The sequence below is a fragment of the Corvus kubaryi genome, unplaced genomic scaffold, assembly GCF_017639235.1.
Source record: "Corvus kubaryi isolate FWS band 111438036 unplaced genomic scaffold, C.kubaryi_AGA036_p1.0 37322, whole genome shotgun sequence".
Lineage (NCBI taxonomy): Eukaryota > Metazoa > Chordata > Aves > Passeriformes > Corvidae > Corvus > Corvus kubaryi.
The window spans coordinates 7,461,039-7,467,038 of record NW_024581101.1 but is presented as its reverse complement, the minus strand read 5'-3'; positions in this window follow the sequence as shown (position 1 = coordinate 7,467,038).

Genomic DNA, 6,000 nt, shown 5'->3' with positions numbered 1-6,000 from the left:
CATGACCAAAGAGAACCTGGAGAACCTGGTGTGGATATCAGTGGGGACAGTGTTTGGCAGCTCCTGAAATGGGCTAAAAGGACATAGTTTGTCTTAGAGATGCCCATTGCCTGCTGTCAATCACATCTGGCCTTTCCATATAGTTCTTTCCAGGTACCTTGAACCTCAGGCTCTAGTCTCCTGGGAGATGCCTGTCCATCCTCACCATACAGGGTGGAAAACTTGCTTTACATCTTCTCCCTGTGATCTCAGGTATATGAAGGAAAGCGATGTGAGAGCTCTGGGTTTGTACAAAACACTTTCTTATTTGAAAACTGGGGCTCATTCTCAGAGACCTGAATCCTGTGCTTCTACCCTCTGGGACAAGCTCAATGGGTTTTCTGCCCATTGCAGACCAAGAGGTCTTTTCTACCTAAAGTCTGCTGAGGCTGCTTTATGCAGCAGCCAGTGCTCAGAAAATGAATGTGGTAAACATTAGAAGGAGGTTGTGTAATTACCTGGTTTTGTGGTTCATGATAATTTTGCATGGGTGGGCACTGTGGTGTGAACTGACTTTCAGTTCCATTGATTTTCTTGCCCTGCAAAACTTAAAAAAACTCACCCGAGTCCACTCTTCAAAGACCCCAACAACCACCCCAGAGGCTGCATGCTCTGCTGTTATGGAGGGAATTTGGGGTAAATTTGCCTTTCTGCACCAAATCCAGGCTGTGACTTAGAGACTCTGTATGTGTCAGTGCAACAGAACTTCACAGCTGTGTGCTTGTGGCAGCACTAGGACTCAGCATTGCAGTACATCATTATTAGCTGTAGTGATTCAGCTCAGTTTGAAAACCAGGTGAATTCCTGGGCAAGGAAGCCAGGAAGGGCAGTGATGTTCCTCAGGAGCTGCATTGCAGGGTAGCAGCTCAAGAGTAGCTCATGGGAGGGCTGGGACCTTGTGGTGGGTTGACCTTGGCTGCCACATGCCCACCCAGCCACTCAACAAGACAGGGAAGGAAGCTAAGATGAAAAAACTTTGACATAAGGACTTGGATATCACTCTGCAATTACCATTGTGTCCAAAACAGACTCATCTTGGGGGAAAAAAAGATTTTGCTTTTCCTGCAGCCTCACACTGAGATTCAATCCACCCTGAAATTATATTGCTCTGCAGATTAGAGCTGGCATAACGATTTTTTTCTATATATGCTGAATCCATTTGGCTATTTATAACTCTGGATCTTTACCCTTCCCAGCAGCAGAGATGCCTCATTTCACCAGTGATGAAATTGAGACCAACTGACTTATCTAAGGTATCATAAGCAACCAGACGCAGGCAGCAGGAGAAAGTGAGCATCCTGCCTTCCAGATCTCTCCAGATCCATCTATATGCCCAGATCCCAAAGGCAAACAGGATGCACATCCTGGCTGGCTCATGGCCTGAAAGGGGATGTAAGGAGGCTGATGCTGAGAGAACAGATTGGGATGTGCTCTAGGTTTGCTTTCTGTCCAACCACTGAACTTGGTTTCCGGTATGATTCCCCCAATTACTGTCATAGAGATGACAACACAATACTTACGTGGGTAGATTTTCTTGTGGCTCAGCAAAATGGTGATTGTTGCATGTTCATCTTCCCCTCCCTGAATACTGGGGAGAAATGGTCCTTTTTTCCCTTTCCTTATGCTTAATGCCGGTAATGTTTTCCTTGAACAGCATGTTTGGGGTTTTCCTTTCATTGTGTTTTGCAGCAAGTGGCCATTCCAGCATTCAAGCCTCTCTGACTACATCACCTCTGTGTAATACTTCCCTCTGGGTGTGCAGGGGGTTTTAGGCCAAAGATTTTCCACTTTGAAATAAGGTCACTTTTCTGCTAAAAGGGAATTACAGCCTCTGGGTTTGGTGACTCATTCAAGCGAGTGAGGAGAAATATGTCCAACAGCCTGGGCTTATAGGGAGCTGCTCTGGAAAGAAAACGTGTGTCCTGAAAAGCATCTGTCTATCCTCAGGTGAGTTCTCATCAGTGAAAGTAAGGGCATGGTTGTTCCAAGGGGGTGTGGGGATGTGCTGTCGGGCACCCTGGATGAGCCTGGGCACCAGCAAAGAAGTTGAAATCCCATGGCCATGCAATTTGATGTGGCGATCTGGACCCACAACTAGCACACACCCATGAGGCACATAGCTCTGTGTCTGATTTATTATGCATGAGATGTGTTTGCAGGGGTCTTCTCCATGAGAAACTTGTCCCTCTGGTGTGACTTCATCCTGGGGGACCTGCATGTGGATACTCATCTCAGTCTGGGGGGTTTTTTAACCCCATCATATCCTGAAACAGAGTGCTTGAACAAGCCATGTTTCTCTGTTTTTTCTATACAATTTTTTCCACATCTAACAGGAAATCTCTGGCAAGCTGCTGACACATTCAGGGGTTTCCAGCCACCAGCCCATCACAGCCTGAGTATGGTGGGAGAGGAGCCAGGCGTGGGGATCCAAGAAGGGCTGGTGCTCTGTGGGCACTATCTGGATGCACCTCTGGCCCCTGTGGTAAATGTGAGATGAGCTGAGGTCTCTCAGCCTCTGTAAATAGACAGTGAGCTCTGAGAAGCACCCTATGTCTGCCAGTAAGAACCACAGGTACCTAGAAGCTGTAATGGCTTTGCTCCCAGCATCAGCAGGATGCAGGACCTGGGGCTGCAATATCCTCTTGGAGATGTCCTGCTTGCATGTCAGAGCCTTGCTGGCTGTGATCTACCCAGGCTGGAGCCACCTCTTGGAAATGCATATCCTCTGCGTTGAAAAGGGCAGAGGAGAATGCTGAACTGGCCCATCCAATGTTGTGCCATCACCAGGTGCCATGCGTGACCACCCCTATTGTCCTCATTGCTCATTTTCAAGTGCGCAGCACCCTTTGCAGAAAGGATGCTTAGCACAGACATCTGACCAGGGTGTTTGGAGACCTGCAGATCTTTGGGTGGTGACCAAAAGAATAAAATTCAAAGCAGGTATTCCTGATGACAAGTGTGTCTGGCTGTGATGGCAACAGTGTGCCAGCAGGAAGGAGGGCTCAAGCCACAACCCAGCCTTTTGCCGTTGATACCTGTGTTGAAAAGGAAATAATCTGCCTTGGGAAAATAAGGTATTGGTGGGGCAGCTCATCTACACAGCAACCATGGTTTCAGCTTTCTCACTGTTTAGAAAGAGAAACTACTGTTTAGAATCTTAAAGGCCCTCATATCAGTACTTCTGGTCACACCATCCCACTGCAGCACTGCCACAGGGAGTGTCCATCCCCCACCTGGTGGACACCCCAAGTGCTACAAGGAGAGGCAGTCCCCAGACCCAGAGACGCAGACTTGGCATTTGTCGTCATACTGCCACTATTTTCCTTTCCAGAACCCTCTCGGAGCTTTGGTGTGGAGGTGGGAATTTGTGGCTGAGGCCCTGGTGCTTCAGCCCTGGAGATCCTGCACCCCAGTACTCCAGGACACTGCTGTAGAGGAAAACAAAAGAGAAAATTAATTTCTGGTGCTTCAACACTCCCACTTATCACACACAGCTGCCTCTGTGCTGCTTAGGTGTGAACTTAGGCATGAGCTGACACTGTGCTGCCAGTGATGTTCTTGTCCGTAAGATTGAGAGTCTTCCCAAATCTCTGCAGCCAAAGCTCCTTTGCTTTGCAGTGCCCCAGTGTCCAGGGTTTAGTCCATGAGGTACCTTCCCACACAGGCAGGGTGGTTTTCATATCACCAGGGATATTTCTTATGTCTTGTTTCCTTTTAATTTCACTACTGAGGTGACACTGAGCTGATTGTGCTGCTCAGGTGTCTGTACTCAGCCCAGTCAGGAGTTCCTACAAAAGGGGGGTTGTCTATGTTCCTTTGACCACCAGGAGAACCAGCTGAGTGAGGTCAGTGCTCAGCCCAAACCCAGGCTTTGCACCCGCTCTGGTCATGGTGTCAGGGCTGCAAGACTGGCTTGGGACTGTCACCCACTCTTCCCCGCCGTGGCTGCCAGTGTTTGGGTTGAGCACACGCTGAGCCAGCCCTGCTCCCATGGACTGTGAGGAAAGCCATTGTGAACCTTTGACAAGACACTCACCAATCATGAGGTGCCGATTCCTTGCAAAGGAAACCTGCACCTGAGGTGTCTTCAGAAAGAGGAATTCCTGAAGCATCAGTGCTTTATGGAAACTGGGCTTTCTCTTTTCCTTAAACAGGTCTTGTCCCTTGCATGAGCGCAAAGAATGTTGTTATGTCAGCAGCAGCTTTTGCAGCTTTATGTTGCTCTTCTCCCCACAAAGCTCTTTTCTCTGCAGCCTGAACTGTGACCACATCCCTGGGGCACTGGCAGGTGAGGCAGGATGTGTGCTTGACTTCAGGGCTTCTCTGGCATCTCCTGTGGCGTCACATCCCAGCATGGAGACCCTTCATTTTTAGCCACAATTTTCCAGGTGGCTGTGTGAGGCAGGGATGGAGGGATGGATGGGGCAGGGAGAGGAGCCGGAGGAATCAGCAGATGGCAGAGTTGTTCTCTGCTCTCTGCTGTTCCTCTCACAGGTCACAGGGATTTTATGGTGGATTTGTTACCAAGATGATGCCCCAAGGCTGGAGGTGTTCAGCCTGGCCAAGGAGCAAGCTGGGGCTGGAACTGAGGTGAGCATTCCCACCATGGTGCCACAGCTGCAGCAGGAGTGGCAGTGTGCAGGGAAAGGGCTCCATGTGATGTCAACATGACCTGCTCAGAACACCTGGGCTTACAGCTCCGAGGCAAAAGGGCTGTGTGACACCATTGCAGTGTCTATACATGCATGGAAGGCATCATTTCTCTGCTTCTGCATTGCTTTGCAAGGGATTCAAGATTGGTTTTGCTGCCTCTGATCATGCATGCAGTGTCTTGGTTGGGCTCCCAGACTGAGATGGCTGCATGTGAATTTCCACCTGAGCACAAATTCCTGCTGTCCACGGTGCTGCCTTCTCCATGGGGTTGGTTAGTGCCAAATAGGGGCTGAGGATTTCCTCCCCTGAACTCTCAGGCCAGAGCAGTGCTCCTTTTCTGCCACTCACCCCTATGGCTGCTCACCCTGCCTGGCTCATCTTCTGCCATTGACACACTTAGTGCCACTCTCTCTTGCTCACCTTGGCGTTGTGTGTGACCCCAATGGGATCCTAGTTATCTGGAGGTTGGAGCACAGCCCCTGCAGGGGATCCAAAGATCAACGAGGAAAGAGGAGAAATGACAGCAAAGGCTGAAAGGGGATGAGTGAAGAGCCACAGAGGTGATTCCTGTAGTGGTGAAGAAAGCCCTGTGATGAGAGCCTTGTGGAGCTTGATGTGTGAAAGATTTGGGAAAAGATGAGTAATTTGCAATAATATTTCCTTGGCAGGGGGATTGTGATGTAATGCAGAAGAAGCAGGCAAAAGATTGAACTAGTAGCTGCCAAATCTGCCTTGGGAGATTGCTCATGTCTTGATAATTTCCAATCAGGATCCAGATGATTTGCTGCAGGATGTGTCACTGTGCTGTCCCAGTGGGATAACAAGGCACGGCCAGCCCAGGACTCAGCCATGGTGAAGGCTCACTGCAAACCTCCACCTGTGGAGGGAGGGAAAGGAGAGAAAGGCTGAGCTGAACGGCAGTTGATTCAGGTTGTGTGTTACCCACCTCCCAGGACAGAACCCACACGAAATCCTTGGGGTCCCATCCATCCCAGCGCTGCACTTGGCATCACCTCCTGGACTTTGCTCAAGAGCTGTGAAACTGTCCATGGGGCACAATGCCTTGATCCGTTGGCATGTCCTACCCGGTGACCAGGGACTCTTGTGGGGTGGTGGGAGCTGAGGTGGCTCTGCTGTCGCAAGGCTGGGTAGTGGCAAGGCTTGTTTGTGGAGTCCAGCCAGTGCTTGGAGCCAGTTGCAGTCGCGGCTTCCGGGGCTAAGCCCCACAGTGGGGAAACGAACAGCAGCATCCTCCCTCTCTTCCCGAAGCTTTTGTTTGTGTGTCCCACACGGATACTGAACACGCAG